This window comes from Salvelinus fontinalis, chromosome 18 (assembly GCF_029448725.1).
Source record: "Salvelinus fontinalis isolate EN_2023a chromosome 18, ASM2944872v1, whole genome shotgun sequence".
Taxonomy (NCBI): domain Eukaryota; kingdom Metazoa; phylum Chordata; class Actinopteri; order Salmoniformes; family Salmonidae; genus Salvelinus; species Salvelinus fontinalis.
Window position 1 is genome coordinate 42928977 of NC_074682.1, and position 23534 is coordinate 42952510.

At 43.4% G+C, this 23534-nt stretch overlaps 1 protein-coding gene across 3 annotated transcripts in view; it reads right to left on the reverse strand.

The window, feature by feature from the left end:
- The window catches only part of cdk18 (cyclin dependent kinase 18), a 56260-nt gene that overhangs the window by 29946 nt on the left and 2780 nt on the right, over positions 1-23534 (reverse strand). Inside the window, exon 2 of one of the 3 annotated variants that reach the window (XM_055869538.1) lies at positions 4998-5088. The exons of 1 other annotated variant lie outside the window; for it this stretch is intronic. The gene's annotated coding sequence lies outside the window, so the exon portion shown is untranslated. Of the gene's footprint in view, positions 1-4950; positions 5089-23534 lie in introns of all 3 variants that reach the window. One more of the 3 variants, XM_055869537.1, reaches the window with a different exon arrangement.

Consider the following 23534-nt stretch of genomic DNA (forward strand, 5'->3'; position numbering starts at 1 on the left):
AGTGCTATGGGTCGGTAGTCATTTAGGCACGTTACCTTAGTGTTCTTGGGCACAGGGACTATGGTGGTCTGCTTGAAACATGTTGGTATTACAGACTCAGTCAGGGGCAGGTTGAAAATGTCTGTGAAGACACTTGTCAGTTGGTAAGCGCATGCTCGGAGTACATGTCCTGGTAATCCGTGGCCCTGCGGCCTTGTGAATGTTGACCTGTTTAAAGGTCTTCCCTTTGTAGTCTGTAATAGTTTGCAAGGCCTGCCACATCTGACGAGAGTCTGAGCCGGTGGAGTACGATTCAATCTTAGTCATGTATTGATGCTTTGCTTGATTGATGGTTCGTCGGAGGGCACAGCGGAATTTCTTATAAGCTTCAGGGTTAGAGTCCCGCTCATTGAAAGCTGCAGCCTGTAATCAATGGCTTCTGGTTGGGGTATGAACGTACAGTCACTGTGGGGACGACATCATCTTATGCATTTGTTGATGGAGCCAGTGACTGATGCCATCGGAAGAATCCCGGAACATATTCCTGGCAAAAGAGTCCTTTAGCTTCTGCTTCATCTGACGACTTTTTTATTGAACGAGTCACTGGTGCTTCCTGCTTTAGTTTTTGCTTGTAAGTAGGAATCAGGAGGATAGAATTATGGTCAGATTTGCCAAATGGAGGGTGAAGGAGAGCTTTGTACGCGTCTCTGTGTGTGGAGTAAAGGTGGTCTAGAGTTTTTCCCCTCTGGTTTCACATTTAACATGCTGGTAGAAATGAGGTAAAACGGATTTAAGCTTCCCTGCATTAAAGTCCCCGGCCACTAGGAGCGTTGCTCTGGATGAGCGTTTTCCTGTTTGCTTATGGCCATCTACAGCTCATTGAGCGTGGTCTTAGTGCCAGCATCGGTTTGTGGTGGTAAATAGACAGCTACGAACAATATAGATGAAAACTCTCTTGGTAAATAGTGTGGTCTACAGCTTATCATGAAATACTCTACCTCAGGTGAGCAAAACCTTCATTAGATTTTGTGCACCAGCTGTTGTTAACAAATATACAGACCGCCACCCCTTGTCTTACCAGAGGCGGCTGTTCTATCCTGCCGATAGAGTAAAACCCACCAGCTGTATGTTATTCATGTCGTCCTTCAGCCACGACTCGGTGAAACACAAGATATTCGTTTGTTATGTCCCGTTGGTAGGATTATACGTGATCATAGTTTGTCTATTTTATTATCCAGTGATTGTACGTTGGCTAATAGGACCAATGGTAAAGGCAGATTACCCACTCGCCGTCAGATCCTTACAAGGCACCCCGACCTACGTCCCCGATATCTCCGTCTCGTTCTCCTGCGAATGACGGAGATGAGGGCCTTTTCGGGTGTGTGAAAAAAATACTTTGTGTCCGACTCGTAAAATAAAAAAATCTTCTCCCAGTACGAGGTGAGTAAATCGCTGTCCTGATATCTAGAAGCTCTTTTCGGCCATAAGAGACGGTGGCAGAAACATCATGCACAAAATCAGTTACAAATAATGTGAAAAAACACACACACAATAGCACAATTGGTTAGGGGACCGTAAAACGGCAGCCATCTCCTCCGGCGCCATTAATACTAGTCCCGTGCGAATCGACATCCCTGTGTTTTGAGAAAAATGTCTGAGATTGACAGGTGTTGGTCACAGTTTGAGCAAGAAAACAATATCTGATTCGATAAATTGAACGTTCTGAGCATAGCCTATATATTGTTGTATGTCCTACGTAGAGTTGATCAGCCGTCTCCTGTTGCTTTACCACAGTTGTTGGCTAACGGTAGCTAACTACTGTACTGTAGTTCGATCAATGATCCTGGACCCCTGTCAACTACTCGTTGTCTGGAGGCGTGGAAAGAAGGCCACAACAATATTCACTCTTTGGGCGTTTTATTACCAACTTGTAAATAATATAATGCACTAGACCAACTAGCTCCAACACAAGAACTAGCTTGGTTCCATGCTGGGGAAATACATCTAGACACTTAAACCAGTGTGCAACAAATATAGCTGAATAACTCTCACATGATTGGCTGGTAAGCCATCACTCATACAATAACTATGTAGGCAGGATCTTCACTTACAACACCAGCCCCTCCAGCAGTGCCGAGTCCCTTGGGCACCCATAATAATTAACAATTTCCCCCACTATGAACAAACATACTGGTAAAAGTTAAATGCAAAGTTAAATGCATTTCAAACATTTGAGTGTCATCAGTAGTAACAGCTAACAAGGTAAGTATCTCTTTTCTCTCTTTTTTTACTGAACAAGTGACTACCTTGTTCAGTAAACTAAAGGTGAGTGTTAATGTCCTTTTCACAACTTCACTTTTCAGGATGACAGTAACAGTTCGATTTCACTGAAAAACATCAGTAACTAGAGTCAATATTTGCTTGTTTGCTTGTTTTTTTTTCAATGTGTCAGTCCTGATAATGAGCTGGCAAGTGCACTACTCACTCTCTGTGTTTTATTCTTGGCTGGTGGTGTTTGTGTTTTCTTCAGGATGCGGCGACACCCTCCTCACAGTCATTTTCACTCTGTTCCACAGCTGTGGTAATTGGGTCTTGGTTGTCAGGGGTGTCTAGGCTTTGTGTGGGTTCAGTTGAGGTACTCCGGTGTTGTATGGTGACCTGATGTCAGAGTCGTTTCATCCACCCTGGAATCACCTCCCCAGTGTATGGAGACAGGCGGTCATGTTGGAGGACCTTCTTTCCTCGCAGACCACTGATTTCGTACAGGACTGGTCCAAAACATGCACTGATGACAAAGGGGCCTTTCCTATGGTGCTTTTAGCTTAGGGCTTAGTCCTTTCTTTTTGGTGCTGTCCCGCATGTACACCAAGTCTCCCAGTTGGTAGGTTCTCTCCTTAGCACGTAGGTCATATGCTTTCTTCTGCCGGACCTGTGCTGCGCGAAGATGCTGCCGGGCATCTTCATGGGTCTCCTTCAGCTGTGTTTGAAGGTCATCCACAAAGGTAGGTATGTCTCTGTTTGTTTTGCAGTTCTGCTGTGCGAAGCCAGATGTCCTGCGGTTGATTTAGCTCTGCCCAGCATCATTCTGTTAGGTGGGAACCCTGTTGTGGAGTGTGGGACGCTGCAGTAGGCAGTACTGAGTAGGGGTAAGTGCTGGTCCCAGTTCTTTTTATTCTCATCAACATAGAGGTGGTTCATCTGCAAGAGCGTGCGATTAAAGCGCTCTACCATTTGAGGATGGATGGTAAGGTGTGGTCCTTGTTTTTGTTATCTGTAGTAGGCGGCACACTTCCTGGACCAGAAAGCTTTGGAAGTTTATTCCTTGATCTGTGTGGAGTTCGAGGGGACTACCGAAACGAGCAATGAACTCCATGACCAGGGCATTTGCTGTGCTCTCTCTACCTTGGTCTGGGTAGGCCTCAACCCAGCGTGTAAATTGATCAACCTAATTTACTTAGACTGGGATCTGAAGGCTTGGGACTCGGCTAGTAGCTCGCCCTATACTCGGGACTTGTTCATGGTGGTGAGATCTAGAGTTGGGTGTCTGCCTGGAGTTCTGGATGGGGTTGGGCTAGGAGACCTTGAGCATTGTCTTCCGAAATGCCCCTCCCCACACTGGAAGCCGGTGGCTTTGGCACCTTTGTTTGGGCTTGGGGACTGGAATGTGACTCTGCCTTGGCCGGACCTCCTTCTCCCCCGCTCAGTAGACAGCTCTAGGTAGCTGTTGGGTCCGGACATGACAAACTTAGGGGGTGGAGGGGGTTGTTCGAGGCTTCTCAGCTCCACCCGTAATGGTTTAATTTCTTCCAGTAGAGACTCAAACTTATGTGGGCCCTTGAACCACGTATGGTCACTGATTGTTCGTCTGAGTCACACCACGATAGGAGTCGAGCCCTGTGCCTTGATTTGCTGTCACGGCCAACAGTTGCCTTTAAGTTGTGCTCATGCACCTCAACGAGTTGCTGCGCTTGAGCCAGGGTCACAGTTTATCACCTCGTATGCCACCTTTTGTTTTTTGAGTCCTTTAACTTCTTATGGATGGGGGGCAGTATTGAGTAGCTTGGATATGCTTGGATATGCAGATATGCATATTATTAGTAGATTTGGATAGAAAACACTCTGAAGTTTCTAAAACTGTTTGAATGATGTCTGTGAGTATAACAGAACTCATATGGCAGGCAAAAACCTGAGAAAATAATCCAACCAGGAAGTGGGAAATCTGAGGTTTGTAGGTTTTCAAGTCTTTGCCTATTCAATATAGTGGAAGTTTGGTCCAATTGCACTTCCTAAGGCTTCCACTAGATGTCAACAGTCTTTAGAACCTTGTTTCAGGCTTCTACTGTGAAGGGGAAGCGAATAAGAGCTGTTTGAGTCAGGGGTCTGGCAGAATGCCATGAGCTAAGTCATGCGCGCGGCCGTGAGAACTATCTGCGTGCTTTTTCATTTCTAAAGACAAAGGAATTGTCCGGTTGGAATATTATTGAAGATTTATGTTAAAAACATCCTAAAGATTGATTCTATACATCATTTGACATGTTTCTACGAACTGTAATATAACTTTTTGGACTTTTCATCTGGACTAAGTGTGCCTGCGCCTTATGAATTTGGATTTGTGAACTAAACGCGCAAACAAAAAGGAGGTATTTGGACATAAATGATGGACTTTATCGAACAAAACAAACATTTATTGTGGAACTGGGATTCCTGGGAGTGCATTCTGATGAAGATCAAAGGTAAGTGAATATTTATAATGCTATTTCTGACTTCTGTTGACTCCACAACATGGCGGGTATCTGTATGGCTTGTTTTGGTGTCTGATCGCTGTACTACTGCTTTTTCCGTAAAGCTTTTTTGAAATCTGACAGCGGTTGCATTAAGGAGAAGTATATCTTTAAGGAAAGCTTCAGTGGTAAGCTGATCCTGAAGCACCAAGCTAACCCCAGGATAGGCAAGACAAACCAGGCAATTTACCTCTTCTGCAAACTCAGCAGATGTTTCCCTCCCCTGCCTAATCTCACCCTGCTTCCTTCTCACAGTCGTGGGTGGTTCCTTCTGACCAAACCTGGTCTGCAGGTGCGCGACCAGCTGGTCGTTGTCCTCCCTAACGTACTGTGGGAGGGAGCACACAAAACAGATGGAATGACCACTCAGGCACTCGTGCAGCCTGTCAAGTTTCTCTGAGTTCCAGTAGTATTTCCGTGCTAGACATGCAAAAGGAATTATGAATGACCCCCAATCCTCCTTTCCCTCAAAACATAGCCAACTTGGTCTTCGGACCATCACCTTCATAGAAGCGGCCCTCCCTATTAAAGTCAGTACTCATGGGGGTGCTGTGCATGGGCCTGTGCCTCTCCTCTGTGTTTCCTTCCCCTACCGGATGACTGATTTGTCAATTAGCTGCTGCTGGCCCTCGCTTAGCTGCCGCTACGTTGGAGAACAGCACATGCCTTTATAATTACACTGTGATTATGAAAGATACTGTATATACTGAGCTAGAAAAGGAAAAGCTATGTCTCAATCTGTATCCTGATGCACTGGCTCCATGCACTGACAGCGTCCTGCCACAGTGTTGAGTTGATTTGATTTTTACAGGGACAGTGCACATTAATCAACGTTTCAGTAAAAGTGCCGGTTTTAGCCAGCTGGCTAATTTTCAACCGCAGTCCCTGGGCAGGTTATTAAAAACAATTACAATATAGACAATCATTGAGCAGTAAGGACACGCAGAGCAACATAGGACAAGCAAGACATAGTATACAGACAGAGCAACATAGGACAAAAAGCAGCAAGACAAAATTCATAAAAGCAACAAAGTGTTTTCACACCTCACAAGCTACAGACAGACAACATGGAATGCGGCAATACACAGCTAGGGATTATGTTCACAAATCTGATTGAACTTTAGCCATGTCTTCATGCATTTTGTGAAAGTGTGATATGTGGTGCAGTTATGTGTGTCTGATGGCAGTGTATTCCAGACATGGGAAGCTCTCACAGAGAAAGTGGATTTACTAAAGGTGCTTTTCCTTAAGGGAACTATACAGTCACCTCTCATGGCAGACGTTGTGGATCTGCTGCCATATGTTTGGGTTTTCTGTTTAACAAAAATACTGAGTGGAGGGGAAGCCAGGCCATTTAGGATCTTGAATACAAGACATGCGTCGGTGTCTTGCACAAGATTTTCCCAACTCAGGAGCTCATGCTTTCTGAGGATGTAACAGTGATGATGGCTATTGGCCTTCCTATCAAGCACTTTGAGAGCCTGTTTGTAGACAGACTGAATAGGTTTTAATGCAAGCTTGGGCCCAACTAGTCAAGCAGTATGTTAAGTGGGGGAGTATCATAGATTTGAAGTACAGTTTTGCTACCTCTGTAGTCAAACAATTTTGTATAAATCGGAAATTAGCTAGGTTGAATTTGGTTATTTGAATTACCTTTTTCACATGCTTTTTAAAAGAGAGGTTGGAATCAAGTATGATGCCAAGGTACTTAAAATCAGATACCACCTGGAGCTTCTCCCCTGACACATAGACATCTGTCTCAGTAGCATCTGTTGCCATCTTTGTGAAGAACATGCAAACAGTTTTTTTCACATTGAGATGCAAACACGAGTCACTGAGCCACTTTGTAACCTGGACCATTACAGTAGTGATTCTTGTGCAGCTTGTTGTTTGCTCTTTGCATGTACATATATCATCTGCATACATTTGAACTTCAGACCCAGTACAGACAGAAGGCAGATCATTAATGTACAGGCTGAACAGGAGGGGCCCCAGTATTGACCCTTGGGGCACGCCCACATCATAGCTAAGAGTGGGCGACAGCTCATTGCTCACTCTGACACACTGAGTTCTGCCTTCAAGGTATGATTTTATCCATCTCAAGGCATCGGGGGAAAAGTTGAACTTGGACAATTTTGTGATGAGAATCTCATGGTTAACAGTATCAAAAGTCTTCCTTAGGTTCAGAAACACAGCCCCAACAACACCCCCTTTGTCCATCTTGAACTTCACATTTTCCAGAAGAAAGCAGTTGGCCGTTTCTGTGGAGAGTTTCGCTCTGAAGCCAAACTGCATGGAGTGTAATGTGAAGGGGCTGTTGAGGTGGGCAATCAGTTGTTCTGCTACACACTTTTCAACAACCTTTGACACCATAGGTAGTATACTAATGGGCCTGTAGTTACCTCAGCAGGGTCGCCCGATTTAAAGATGGCCGTTATTATGGCCGACTTCCATGCCCTTGGAAACACCCCGAGACCAATAATGTGTTGGTGACCTTAGTAATGGGGCCAATGAGTGACTCTTTGTAGTTTTTAAGAAAGGTAGAGTCCAGCCCAAACACATCTTTGGCTTTAGAGTTCTTTAGTGAGCTAATCACCTTGTTCACCTTTGACTCAGAAACCTCCTTTATGATGAAGACATGTTGAGTGTCATTTACTAGCACTGAGCCCAAGAAACCAGTGGAGGGGTTCTGTGTCAGTACCCTGACAGAGTCAATAAAGTAGGAATTGAAGGCTATTGTTATTTCGACTTAGATTGTTATTCACCATGATTTCTAGTCTTTTTGCAGTGTTACTATGGTCTTTCCCTGTTAACTTTTTTTAGATTCTCCCAGATTAATTTAGAATTTCCCTTTGCTTCACCAATTATGTTAATAAAAAAAAGTTTGCCTTGGCCTGTCTGATTTCTTTCATCACCTTATTTCTCAACATGGTAAACCTACGTCTGTCATGCTCTAATTTGGATCTTAGGGCTATTTTTAGAGCATAATATCATTCTTTCATCAATTTCCAGACTTCTCCATTTAGCCAAGGAAGAGTGCTCTTTTGGCAAGGTTGGGATTTGATTTTCTTTAGGAAACCATTTATTGTAGTCTGGATTGTGGATAGAAAAACCTGACTATCAGCTTCCACGTCTGTATAGGACAAGAGATCATTCCAGTTAATTCCCTTAATTGCGTTTTCAAAATAGTTTAATTCACTCTTAGTTGATCTGGCTTTCTAACAGTAGAGAGGTTAAACCTGCTCTTAGACAGCTTTCTGGCTATAAGTGTCAGATTATGATCAGATAGCCCAGTAACCATATTTAATGATTTTGTCACTCTCTCTGGTTCATTACTGAACACCAAATCAATCTGTGTTTTAGAGCAACAAGTCACCCTGGTTGGCCCTTAAACTAGCTGTGTAAAGTCAAAGGTATTAGTGATCTGTTTGAGGGTTTTCCTACAAGACTTGTTTTCATAATAAATATTAAAATCTCCCATTAAGACAACCTCTTTCCCAAAATCACATTCCCTAAGCATGTTATTAAACTGATCCAAAAACACTTTTGGTGGAAGGTGGCCTATACATTCCAATAAGGGTAAAAGACATTTGAGGAGACAGTGTAACGTTCAGGCCAATACATTCTAATTCATTATCACATGACCAATCAATTTGTTTACATCGGATATATTCTTTAATGTAAATCATCACACACCCTCCTCTTCCTTCAATCCCGTCTCTCCTGAAAACATTGTAGCCAGGCACAATCAAAGCAGCATATGGAGAGTTTTTATGGAGCCATGTCTCTGAGAGGCAGAGGAAGTCAAGGTTGGAGTCTGTGAGTAGATGTTGAATTTGATCACTTTTTGGAATAACACTACAAATGTTCAAGTGCCCCCCTAGTAGTCCCTTGGGCTTAGCTCGTGGGTCCCAGATGTTAGGCCCAGGATTGAGTTGCACATCCCCGGAGAGTAGGAGGGTAGTGAACAGGTAGTTTAAAAGTTTCCGATAAATGTTGGACTTGTTTGTTACGCCTAAGCGGTTCAGTGGAATAGGGAGCGAGGTAGACTTGGCCATTATTCAGAACATTATGGTATGCTGTGTACTGTCCGCTCCCGTGGAACGGTGAACCAATGTGTTTGGTGTTGATAATCTCCGGTAGTAGACTGATTGTGTCATCCCAGCAAGGACGCTGGGATCAATTTCCAAAGTTGAAATGGTCCTCATCTAGATGCAACATCTTATCAGGTATGAAGGTAAGACCCAGATGCAGACCACATCGAATAAACAGTAGTTTAATATTCCAACAGGGGCAATAGACAGGTCAAGGCAGGTTGAAAACCTGGTTGAAAACTGTTTTCTGCCCCTCCCAAAAGATAGAATTTGTAGATAATTGGCCCTCTTTCTGGGACTCACCCACAAACAGGACCAAGCCTGACCTGCTAAGGAGTGACGGACTCCATCCTACCTGGAGGGGTGCTCTCATCTTATCTACCAACATAGATAGGGCTCTAACTCCTTTAGCCCCACAATGAAATAGGGTGCAGGCCAGGCAGCAGGCTGTTAGCCAACCTGCCAGCTTAGTGTAGTCTGCCAATAGCACAGTCAGTGTAGTCAGCTCAGCCATACCCATTGAGACTGTGTCTGTGCCTCGACCTAGGTTGGGCAAAACTAAACATGGCGGTGTTCGCCTTAGCAATCTTATTAGGATAAAGACCTCCTCCATTCCTGCCATTATTGAAAGAGATCGTGATACCTCACATCTCAAAATAGGGTTACTTAATGTTAGATCCCTCACTTCAAAGGCAGTCATAGTCAATGAACTAATCACTGATCATAATCTTGATGTGATTGGCCTGACTGAAACATGGCTTAAGCCTGATGAATTTACTGTGTTAAATGAGGCCTCACCTCCTGGTTACACTAGTGACCATATCCCCCGTGCATCCCGCAAAGGCGGAGGTGTTGCTAACATCTACGATAGCAAATTTCAATTTACAAAAAAAAAAAATGGCGTTTTCGTCTTTTGAGCTTCTAGTCATGAAATCTATGCAGCCTACTCAATCACTTTTTATAGCTACTGTTTACAGGCCTCCTGGGCCATATACAGCGTTCCTCTCTGAGTTTCCTGAATTCCTATCAGACCTTGTAGTCATAGCAGATCATATTCTAATTTTTGGTGATTTTAAAATTCACATGGAGAAGTCCACAGACCCACTCCAAAAGTCTTTCGGAGCCATCATCGACTCAGTGGGTTTTGTCCAACATGTCTCTGGACCTACTCACTGCCACAGTCATACTCTGGACCTAGTTTTGTCCCATGGAATAAATGTTGTAGATCTTAATGTTTTTCCACATAATCCTGGACTATCGGACCACCATTTTATTACGTTTGCAATCGCAACAAATAATCTGCTCAGACCCCAACCAAGGAGCATCAAAAGTCGTGCTATAAATTCTCAGACAACACAAAAATTCCTTGATGCCCTTCCAGACTCCTTCTGCCTACCCAAGGACGTCAGAGGACAAAAATCAGTTAACCACTTAACTGAGGAACTCAATTTAACCTTGCGCAATACCCTAGATGCAGTTGCACCCCTAAAAACGAAAAACATTTGTCATAAGAAACTAGCTCCCTGGTATACAGAAAATACCCGAGCTTTGAAGCAAGCTTCCAGGAAATTGGAACGGAAATGGCGCCACACAAAACTGGAAGTCTTCCGACTAGCTTGGAAAGACAGTACCGTGCAGTACCGAAGAGCCCTCACTGCTGCTCGATCATCCTACTTTTCCAACTTAATCGAGGAAAATAAGAACAATCCAAAATTTCTTTTTGATACTGTTGCAAAGCTAACTGAAAAGCAGCATTCCCCAAGAGAGGATGGCTTTCACTTCAGCAGTAATAAATTCATGAACTTCTTTGAGGAAAAGATCATGACCATTAGAAAGCAAATTACGGACTCCTCTTTGAATCTGCGTATTCCTCCAGGGCTTAGCTGTCCTGGATCTGCACAGCTCTGCGAGGGCCTGGGATCAGGAGAGACACTTAAGTGTTTTAGTACTATATCTCTTGACACAATGATGAAAATAATCATGGCCTCTAAACCTTCAAGCTGCATACTGGATCCTATTCCTACTAAACTGCTGAAGGAGCTGCTTCCTGTGCTTGGCCCTCCTATGTTGAACATAATAAACAGCTCTCTATCCACCGGATGTGTACCAAACTCACTAAAAGTGGCAGTGATAAAGCCTCTCTTGAAAAAGCCAAACCTTGACCCGGAAAATATAAAAAACTATCGGCCTATATCGAATCCTCATGCTACTAGACCTTAGTGCTGCCTTTGACACCATCGATCACCACATTCTTTTGGAGAGACTAGAAACCCAAATTGGTCTACACGGACAAGTTCTGGCCTGGTTTAGATCTTATCTGTCGGAAAGATATCAGTTTGTCTCTGTGAATGGTCTGTCCTCTGACAAATCAACTGTACATTTCGGTGTTCCTCAAGGTTCCGTTTTAGGACCACTATTGTTTTCACTATATATTTTACCTCTTGGGGATGTTATTCGAAAACATAATGTTAACTTTCACTGCTATGCGGATGACACACAGCTGTACATTTCAATGAAACATGGTGAAGCCCCAAAATTGCCCTCGCTAGAAGCCTGTGTTTCAGACATAAGGAAGTGGATGGCTGAAAACTTTCTACTTTTAAACTCGGACAAAACAGAGATGCTTGTTCTAGGTCCCAAGAAACAAAGAGATCTTCTGTTAAATCTGACAATTCATCTTGATGGTTGTAAAGTCGTCTCAAATAAAACTGTGAAGGACCTCGGCGTTACTCTTGACCCTGATCTCTCTTTTGACGAACATATCAAGACTGTTTCAAGGACAGCTTTTTTCCATCTACGTAACATTGCAAAAATCAGAAATTTTCTGTCCAAAAATGATGCAGAAAAATTAATCCATGCATTTGTTACTTCTAGGTTAGACTACTGCAATGCTCTACTTTCCGGCTACCCGGATAAAGCACTAAATAAACTTCAGTTAGTGCTAAATACGGCTGCTAGAATCCTGACTAGAACCAAGAAATTTGATCATATTACTCCAGTGCTAGCTTCCCTACACTGGCTTCCTGTTAAGGCAAGGGCTGATTTCAAGGTTTTACTGTTAACCTATAAAGCGTTACATGGGCTTGCTCCTACCTATCTTTCCGAGTTGGTCCTGCCGTACATACCTACACGTACGCTACGGTCACAAGACGCAGGCCTCCTAATTGTCCCTAAAATTTCTAAGCAAACAGCTGGAGGCAGGGCTTTCTCCTATAGATCTCCATTTTTATGGAACAGTCTGCCTACCCATGTGAGAGACGCAGACTCGGTCTCAACCTTTAAGTCTTTACTGAAGACTTATCTCTTCAGTAGGTCATATGATTGAGTGTAGTCTGGCCCAGGAGTGTGAAGGTGAACGGAAAGGCTCTGGAGCAACGAACCGCCCTTGCTGTCTCTCCGGGGCCGGTTCCCCTCTCTCCACTGGGATTCTCTGCCTCTAACCCTGTTACTGGGGCTGAGTCACTGGCTTGCTGGTGCTCTTTCATGCCGTCCCTAGGAGGGGTGCGTCACTTGAGTGGGTTGAGTTACTGACGTGAACTTCCTGTCTGGGTTGGCGCCCCCCCTTGGTTGTGCTGTGGTGGAGACCTTTGTGGGCTATACTCGGCCTTGTCTCAGGATTGTAAGTTGGTGGTTGAGGATATCCCTCTAGTGGTGTGGGGGCTGTGCTTTGGCAGAGTGGGTGGGGTTATATCCTTCCTGTTTGGCCCTGTCCGGGGGTTTCTTCGGATGGGGCCACAGTGTCTCCTGACCGCTCCTGTCTCAGCCTCCAGTATTTATGCTGCAGTAGTTTATGTGTCGGGGGGCTAGGGTCAGTTGGTTATACCTGGAGTACTTCTCCTGTCTTATCCAGTGTCCTGTGTGAATTTAAGTATGCTCTCTCTAATTCTCTCGTTCTCTCTTTCTCTCTGAGAACCTGAGCCCTAGGACCATACGTCAGGACTACCGGGCATGCTGACACCTTGCTGTCCCCAGTCCGCCCGGCCTTGCTGCTATTCCAGTTTCAACTGTTTCTGCCTGCGGTTACGAAACCCCTACCTGTCCCAGACCTGCTGTTTTCAACTCTTAATGATCGGCTATGAAAAGCCAACTGAGATTTATTCCTGATTATTATTTGACCATGCTTGTCATTTATGAACATTTTGAAAATCTTGGCTCTCTCTAATTTTCTCCTTCTCTCTTTCTTTCTCTCGGAGGACCTGGGCCCTAGGACCATGCGTCGGGACTGCCGCCCGTGGTGACTCCTTGCTGTCCCCAGTCCGCCTGGCCTTGCTGCTTCAACAAATATAACTGAATAACTCTCATGTGACTGGCTGGTAAGCCATCACTCATACAATAACTATATAGGTGGGATCTCCACTTACAACAATATGAAGGGCCACAGTGAATGCTTTTGTTTATATGTTATGTGCGATTGAATTACACATAGGCAAATGCATCATAAAAAAACATTTATTTATTGAGCCCTTGCTGTTAATAGATCGCAAAGCAGCATAAAATTTTGCTAAAAGTTTGGAAATAACAACTTCACTTTCTCATTCATAGCTTAAAAATGCATATCAAGTGCACTGTTTAGCTCACATCTGAAGGCTGGAGGGCTTTTAGGACGTCTTCTACTGCAGATTGCTAAAATATCCTAATGATTATGATCCCGCTTCCTCAATTCAAATATTATGGCGACACTTTACCAAAGATGGTTTGGTATGGTTTAGAAACTTGGGAACCAAGCTCGAGTTATCAGTGTAGCCTGTTACCGCCTAGACTAGTTGAAATATCTTCACCCCTAGAAAAACAACTCCAGGCTTCCGTTATAACTAGGGCTCCCGAGTGGCGTAGCGGTCTAAGTCACTACAGTCAATTAACTGTCAATTTATTGGATTTTTTACATTTATTTACTGGGGGCAGTTTGTAAAAAAAAAAATTCCGTATGAATGGTCCTCTTGGCAATAATGATCCCTCGGCTACACAGCTGATGCCTGCTGGACTGTTCATTAACACATTTTGTTTATCTGTCGGCAACAGCCTCGAACTCAGGCCCTGTGTGTAGCTAACTGACCCGCTCTGCCCATTCATCGCCATTTACCCGATGTTGTTGTCTTAGCTGTTTACCCGTTGTTGTCTTAGCTCTATCAATCAACACCTGTGATTGCTTTATGCCCCTCTCTATCTAATGTCAATATGCTTTGTATACTGTTGTTTAGGGCAGCTCTCATTGTTGTATTTTACTGCGGAGCCCCTAGTCCCGCTCAACATGCCTAAGATGGCCCCTTTGTCCCGCCCCCACACATGCGGAGACCGCACCTAGCTTAACTGGCGCCTCCAGAGATGCAACTAATCTCATCGTCACTCAATGCCTAGGTTTACCTCCACTGTACTCACACCCTACCATACCCTTGTCTGTACACTTTGCCCTGAATCTATCCTACCACGCACAGAAACCTGCTCCTTTTATTCTCTGTTCCCAAAGCATTAGACGACCAGTTCTTTTAGCCTTTAGCCATCCTATCCTCCTCTGTTCCTCTGGTGATGTGTCCCCAGGCGCTCTCATTTGTTGACTTCTGCAACCGTAAAAGCCTTGGATTCATGCATGTTAACATCAGAAGCCTCCTCCCTAAATTTTCTTTATTCACTGCTTTAGCACACTCCACCAACCCTGATGTCTTAGCTATGTATGAACCCTGGCTTAGGAAGGCCACCAAAAATTCGGAAATTTCTATCCCCAATTACAACATTTTCCGTCAAGATAGAACTGCTAAAGGGGGCGGAATTGCAATCTACTGTAGAGATAGCCTGCAGAGTTCTGTAATACTATCCAAGTTCATCAAGGAACCTAACAGGTATAACCCCAAATCCGTAAACATGGGCACCCTCCAAATACACCTCTGCTGTTTACAACCAGGATCTCAGCGATCACTGCCTCATTGCATGAGTCTGTTATGGGTCCGCGGTCAAACGACCACCCCTCATCACTGTAAAACACTCCCTAAAACACTTCTGCGAGCAGGCCTTTCTAAATCGACCTGGCCCAGGTATCCTGGAAGGATATTGACCTCACCCCGTCATTCGAGGATGCCTGGTTATTCTTTAAAAGTGCATTCCTCAACATCTTAAATAAGCATGCCTCATTCAAAAAATGTAGAACTAAGAACAGATATAGCCCTTGGTTCACTCCAGACTTGACTGCCCTTGACCAGCACAAAAACCTCCTGTGGCATACTGCACTAGCATCGAATAGTCCCCGCGATATGCAACTTTTCAGGGAAGTCAGGAACCAACATACACAGTCAGTTAGGAAAGCAAAGGCTAGTTTTTTCAAACAGAAATTTGCATCCTGCAGCACTAATTCTAAAAGGTTTTGGGACACTAAAGTCCATGGAGAATAAGAGCACCTCCTCCCAGCTGCCCACTGCACTGAGACTAGGAAACACTGTCACCACCGATAAATCCACGATAATCGAGAATTTCAATAAGCATTTCTCTATGGCTTTCCACCTGGCTCTGCACCCCCCGCAGCAACTGGACCGAGCCCACCCCCCGCTTCTCCTTCACCCAAATCCAGACAGCTGATGTTCTGAAAGAGCTCCAAAATCTGGATCCCTACAAATCAGCTAGGCTAGACAATTTGAACCCGCTCTTGCTAAAATTATCCGCTGCCATTGTTGCCATCCCTATTACTAGTCTGTTCAACCTCTCTTTCGTATCGTCTGAGATTCCCAAAGATTGGAAAGTGGCCGCGTTCATCCCCCTCTTCAAAAGGGGAAGACACTCTAGACCCAAACTGTTACAGACCTATACCCATCCTGCCCTGCCTTTCTAAAGCCAAGTTAACAAACAGATCACTGACCATTTCGAATCCCAACCATTTCGAAACCCTTCTCCGCTATGCAATCCGGTTTCCAAGCTGGTCAACGGGTGCACCTCAGCCATGCTCAAGGTCCTAAACAATATCATAACCGCCATCGATAAAAGACAGTAATGTGCAGCCGTCTTCATCGACCTGGCCAAGGCTTTCGACTCTGTCAATCACCGTATTCCTATCGACAGACTCAACAGCCTTGGTTTCTCTAATGACTGCCTCGCCTGGTTCACCAACTACTTCTCAGATAGAGTTCAGTGTGTCAAATCGGAGGGCCTGTTGTCCGGACCTCTGGCAGTCTCTATGGGGGTGCAACAGGGTTCAATTCTCGGGCTGACTCTTCTCTCTGTATACTTCAATGATGTCGCTCTTGCTGTGGGTGACTCTTTGATCCACCTCTACGCAAATGACACCATTCTGTATACATCTGGCCTTTCTTTGGACACTGTGCTAACAAACCTCCAGACGAGCTTCAACTCCATACTACACTCCTTCCGTAGACTCTAACTGCTCTTAAATGCATGGTCTTCAACCGATCGCTGTCCCCACCCGCCCGACTAGCATCACTACTCTGGACGGTTCTGACTTAGGTATTTATAGTTGTCCACATATTCTAGGTGTCTGGCTAGACTGTAAACTCTCCTTCCAGACTCATATTAAGCATCTCCAATCCAATATTAAATCTAGAATCGGCTTCCTATTTCGCAACAAAGCCTCCTTCACTCATGCTGCCAAACATACCCTCGTAAAACTGGCTATCCTACCGATCCTTGACGATGTCATTTACAAAATAGCCTCCAACACTATACTCAGCAAATTGGATGCAGTCTATCACAGTGCCATCCGTTTTGTCACCAAAGCCCCATATACTACCCAGCCCCGCGACCTGTATGCTCTTGTTGGCTGGTCCTCACTACATATTCGTCGCCAAACCCACGGGCTCCAGGTAATCTATAAGTCTTTGCTAAGCAAAGCTCCGCCTCATCTCAACTCACTGGTCACCATAGCAACACCCACCGGCAGCACATGCTCCAGTAGGTATATTTCACTGGTCAAAGCCAACACCTCTTTTGGCCGCCTTTCCTTCCAGTTCTCTGCTCCCATAATGACTGGAACGAATTGCAAAAATCACTGAAGTTGGAGACTTATATCTTCCTCACTAACTTCAAGTTTCAGCTGTCAGAGCAGCTTACCGATCGCTGCAGCTGTACACAGTCCATCTGTAAATAGCCCATCCAACCAACTACCTACCTCATCCCTTATATTTGTTTTTCTGCTCTTTTGCACACCAGTATTTCTGCTTGCACATCCTCATCTGCACATATCACTCCAGTGTAAATTGCTAAAGTGTAATTACATCGCCACTATGGCCTATTTTTTGCCTTACCTCCTTACTTCATTTGCACACAATGTATACAGATTTTTCTATTGTGTTATTGACTGTACGTTTATTTATCCCATGTGTAACTCGGTGTTGTTGTTTTTGTCGCACTGCTTTACTTTATCTTGGCCAGGTCGCAGTTGTAAATGAGAACTTGTCCTCAACTGGCCTACCTGGTTAAATAAAAGTTTTTTTTTTTTTTTAATAATAAATGACCAAAATTCTTTAGTAATACTAGTCCTGTGCGAATAGGGCTTAAATTAGCAATGTGCAGTGATGTCACTTACTGTACCTTCCTGAGGCAGGAATTATTGTCTCCCCCCTGGACTAGTAAAATACGTGGCTTTGATGGGTCAATGGTATTGAAGGGGACTTCAGAGAAGGGAACTCCTCACAGGGTGTCTAGGGGTGGGAGCTAGGTGTTGGTTTGGAATTTGGGACATTTCATGGTGAGCTTATCTGGTCCTGTGTGATTCTTAGCTCCTGTTTCTCCTATACACTGTGTGTACAAAACATTAAGACCATCTGCTCTTTACATGACACAGCTTTTACCTGGGTTCACCAGATCAGTCTATGATCCCTTATTGATTTCACTTGTTAAATCCACATTAAATCAATGTAGATGAAGGGGAGAAGACAGATTAAAGAAGGATTTTTAAGCCTTAAGACAATTTGAGACAAATAGTGTATGTGTGCCATTGAGGGTGAATGGGCAAGACAAAACATTTAAGTGCCTTTGGACGGGCTATGGTAGTAGGAGCCAGGCACACCGGTTTGTGTCAAGAACTGCAACGCTGCTGGTTTTTTTTACGCTCAAATGTTTCCCGTTTGTATCAAGAATGGTCCACCACCCAAAGGACATCCAGCCAACTTGACACAACTGTGGGAAGCATTGGAGTCAACATTGGCCAGGATCCCTGTGGAATGCTTTCGACAACTTGTAGAGTCCATGCCCTGACGAATTAAGGCTGGCAAAAGGGGGGGATGCAACTCAATATTAGAAAGGTGTTCTTAATGTTTTGTACACTCAGTGTACTGTTTAAAAATTACACTTAACCCTACAGCCCTGGCATCATACACACTAACGCACTACACTAACTCACTAACATGGAGTAAGTACACACACTAATGCAATAACAGGATAACACAGGTAAATCCAATCACTCAACACATGATCGCATTAACTAACTACATGCTATTCTACACATTTTGCTATGAGGCTGAGAGAAAGGATTGCAGTCAGTTTCCTCCTAGGTCTGAGGTCTCCATCATATTCCACATAATATCAGTTCTCTTCGTTGTCCTGAACTGCACAAAACTGGGTTCTACACATCACCAAGTTCCCCCATTCAATACAAATCACTATTAGTTCAAGTGAAAGAAGCTTCACAATCGAGACTAGTTGCTTAGCCAGTCAAATACAGAAAGTCTTAATTCTAGGCAGGATTTAAATTATAAAAAGTCAGGACAACCCATAAACCTTGTAAATGGGTAATTCTTGAAATGTGGAGGAAAAAAGTTGCACATAGTCATGTGAAAAAGTAAGTACACCCTATGGAAAGTGGTCTTTTTTTCGACATATTTGGACACATGGATATTTGAGCAAAATTCCAACCACATTTATTGATAAAGGTGACACAATTTAGCAAATCACACACAAAAATGTTTACTTTGAAAATGTTATGCAATTAAAATAAACAAAAATGCAATTTCCTTATGCATAAAAAATTTGTACAACCCCTACCATCACCTAAAATGTCTAAAATTAGGATCATGTGCAAATTATTAGGAAATCATTAGAGAGTACCTTGGGATGGTCCAGCCTTCCACAAAGATGAGAAACTTGGTCTGATTTGATCTTAACCATAATGGGTGTGTGGTAACACATCATGCCAATATCAGAAGACCTACCTGTGGCCCTCAGAAGAAAGATTAGATGCCTGTGAGTCTGGGAGGGGTTACTGATCCATTTCCAAGCAATTTGAAGTACATTGCTCCACTCTCTGACGGATCATCTATAAATGGAGAAAATTCCAGACCACTGGCAATCTACCTAGGACAGGTCATCCCACCAAATTCAGCCCAAGAGCTGACCAAAAGATGCTCATAGAAGTCTCTAAGAACCCCAGGGTAACATCAAGGGATCTACAGGCCTCTCTTGCCACAATCAATAATGAAGTGCATGAGTCAACTGTCAGAATCAGCAAACCTGGCCTACATGGAAGGTCAGGAAGGAAGAAGCCTCTGCTCTCAAAAAGAAATATCAAGACAAGACTGATGTTTGCCAGACAACACCTGGGTGAAGACCAAAACTACTGGAACAACATGCTCTGGACAGATGAGTCAAAGGTGGAGTTGTTTGGCAGCAATGCCAAATGCCATCTTTGGCGAAAACGAAACACTGCCTTTGAACAGAAGAATCTCATACCAACCGCTCATACCAACCGTAAAGCATGGAGGCGGTGGCATTATTGTTTGGGACTACTTTGCTGCCTCAGGGCCAAATTGCAATCATTTAGTCAACCATGAATTCCATATTGTACCAGAGAATTCTTGAGGAGAATGTGAGGCCATCTGTCAAAAAGCTGAAGCTGAACCAAACATGGATCTTGCAACAGGAAAACGATCCAAAACACACAGGCAAAGCTACAACAGAATGGTTAAAAAATAAGAAATGGAGGGTTATGGAATGGCCGAGTCAAAGCCAAGCTCTCAATCCTGTTGAAATGCTGTGGGGGCACTTGAAGCGGGCCGTGCATGCAAGAAAGCCCTCGAACATGACACAGTTGAAGCAGTACTCTAAAGAAGAGTGGGGGAAAATTACTCCCAGTCGATATAAGAGACTGATAGACGGTTACAAGAATTGGCTTCATTAAGTTACTTCAGCCAAAGGAGGCAACACCAGCTATTGAAGCTAGGGGTGTACTTATTTTTTTCCGCACTATGGAATGTGCATTTCTGTAGATTTTTGATGAATAAATTATTGCAAAGTATAAGTACCTTTATCCGTCAATAGTGTTGAAGTGAAGGTTACATATCCATCTGTCCAAATATTTACAAAGAAATACTACTTTCCAGGGGGTATACTTTATTTTATTTATTTATTTTTATTTTACCGTTATTTTACCAGGTAAGTTGACTGAGAACACGTTCTCATTTGCAGCAACGACCTGGGGAATAGTTACAGGGGAGAGGAGGGGGATGAATGAGCCAATTGTAAACTGGGGATTATTAGGTGACCATGATGGTTTGAGGGCCAGATTGGGAATTTAGCCAGGACACCGGGGTTAACACCCCTACTCTTACGATAAGTGCCATGGGATCTTTAATGACCTCAGAGAGTCAGGACACCCGTTTAACGTCCAATCCGAAAGACGGCACCCTACACAGGGCAGTGTCCCCAATCACTGCCCTGGGGCATTGGGATATTTTTTAGACCAGAGGAAAGAGTGGCTCCTACTGGCCCTCCAACACCACTTCCAGCAGCATCTGGTCTCCCATCCAGGGACTGACCAGGACGAACCCTGCTTAGCTTCAGAAGCAAGCCAGCAGTGGTATGCAGGGTGGTATGCTGCTGGCAATACTTACTTTTTCACGTGACTGTAATACATATTTGGTTTATATTGAACTGATTATCAATGATCAAACATAATGCAAGTCATGTATACCACAAAACTGTATGTCTATGCATTGTTTAAAGTAATTAGGTCAAGCAAATTGTCTTGACCCAGGAGTGATTAGTTGTTGTGACATGTTTTTGCAATTTAGAGATATATTATTTTTAATGCAAGAAAGTAAACAAAAGTATGTAATACATTATATAGATCAATTTAAACAAAGATCACTGTTAAAATACCTTGTTTTAATAAAAATGCACTCATTTAGAAATGTTCTGTTTGAACCCTATCCCAAAACTTAAACACATGCTCTGGAAATTTTAGTGAATAGAAAAGTAATTTTTAAACCTCCCGCTTTGGGCTGGATGTGTCAATGTGTAGTTCATACATGCAGAATCTACATGATCAGAATTACTATTTTACCTCAATTAGCGATGAAATCGCTTGTTTGAAACTATCAGTTTTTTTATTTTTTTGCCATTTTCCCCCATGTGGGCCTGCTCCCTAGCAATTTGATTTCTAACCAAGAGCTTCAGACCCCCGCCATTTGAGTGATAGCTAGCAAGATGCACACACAGCAGAGCGAGAGAGAGAACAATGACGGGATGCACATATGTGCATAATATGACATATTATGCGATTTTCGGGGACCACGTTTGGCTCGTAAGTGCTACTTTCAGAACTACTGGCTAAAAAGTATACAACAGTACCAGAGGATTTCCTTAACTAGTCTGAATGCCTAAACTTAAACTTCAGTTTTGACGTTCCTCAATTACCTTAAATGTGTAATTGGTGTTACTACTTCTACTGGTGGCACAATGTTATCATAATGGTAAAAATTATTTAAAGTCATTAAGCTGCCATATTAGTTGATTTACAATTACAAATATATATATTTTTTAATCAAGAAAAATGACCCATGCCAAAATGCCACCGCAATTCAAGAAGAACCAAAATATAACAATATTAGTCCTCCTGTGTATCATAGTTTTTGGCCATCCTCACTAACGGCATCTTTTTGCCTATTCCCTGCCTGTACTTTTGCCTATCAGATTTCCTGTCATCAACCTCTTGCCTGATCTCCCGGACTACGTTATTAGCCTTTTCCCTGCCTGTGCTGTTACCTTTTTGGAGTCCCTGTGTATGACCTTCTGCCTGCCCCTGGACCCAGCTACCTGCTTTCTGTGGTCTTCTACTAATAAACACCTGCTGCGCCCTGCGCTTGAAACCAGCACTCTGTCTCCCATCGTACTCATTACATTAAGCAAGCTGAACTATTCTCTTTCATAAAGTATTCATGAGCCAGGCCATCTAAATATTACTGATGATGTCATTGATGATGTCATCATCCCGGACATCTGAGTGGTGATCTATTGGCTCTATTGACGGCTTCATCAAACCCTGATTTCAGAGTACTCTCAAATTACTCATTGCTGTTTGTCCCCCAGTTCTCTCACAATCCATACCCCCCACACAGTGTGTGTGTGTGTGTGTGTGTGTGTGTGTGTGTGTGTGTGTGTATATATATATAGAGGCCAGAGAAGGTTGATGCTGACTGCTGACCTTTTGCCCATACGTCCGTGCCTCAGAGAGCAGAAAATCACCACTACTCATATCATGGTTGAGGAGTGACCGCCACTACAGGTCTCAGGGCTAAGGCTAAGACGACTAAGCGTAAGCTGGCAGAAACAAGCAGACCCCTTCTACATGAGGTACAGAGGAATGTGTCTTATCATCTTTGTGAGGCAGTGTATCTTTACCAAGGAACAAGGGCTTTTACATTGTGTCAACTAAAGACGCAAACAGAAGCTACTGTCAAACTAAGAGTATCAAAGTGTCCTCAGCCCAAAAAATATATATTTCTCAAGAACAGTTGCCTTCTCTCTTTCCCTTCCACAGTGTTGTATTTCTCTCCTATGCAATGAAAAACGACTACTGAAATACTAGACAAAACATATTTCGTGCAGTAGTGGCTTTGTAGAGACTTGTAGGGATTGTGTAGTTTAGATACACAAGTAGAGTTTTGTGTTCAGTAGGAAAACATTAGTGTTTCCAGTAGTACTCAGGTAGAGATGTTAACTACTTGATGTTGGTTGTAAATAAATAGTAAAAACACTACAGCTTTACTACACACAAGCTTGTCAATAGTAATCAGGTAGTGATTTTACTAGTTGATGTTGGTAGTAAATAAGCAGTCACTACAGCAGAAGAAAAAACAGGAAGTAGATAGTTGTTGTTAGCTATCTAGTAAGTATGTGTTTTTGTATCCAAATGTACAGTATGTTCATATTTGTATACTTACCCATCCTACTTAGCACTTTTGACCTGTTGCCAAGGAAGCCCTCGACATAAGACTAGAGGCTATTGTTGGTAAGAATAACATGGTTTATCAAATGTTTTTCTGTGTATGTGACCTCTGTTAGCAGATGATTGATAATGGCTTATAAATGGTTGTCTCTTATGCTTGTCTTTGTTTTCTAAAAAGTTATGTGGTGGAGAAATGGGGCTGCATCAAAAAAGAGGATCTGAATATATATTGAACAAAAATATAAACTTAACATGTAAAGTGTTGGTCCCATGTTTCATGAGCTGAAATAAAAGATCCCAAGGGTGCTGAGGAATATTTGTCTGTAATAAAGCCCTTTTTGAGGAAGAACTCATTCTGATTGGCTGGGCCTGGCTCCCCAGTGGGTGGGCCTGTGCCCTCCAAGGCCCACACATGGCTGCACCCCTGCCCGGTCATGTGAAATCCATAGATTTGGGCCTAATTAATTTAAATTGACTGATTTCCTTAGAACTGCAACTAAGTCATATCTTTGAAATTGTTGC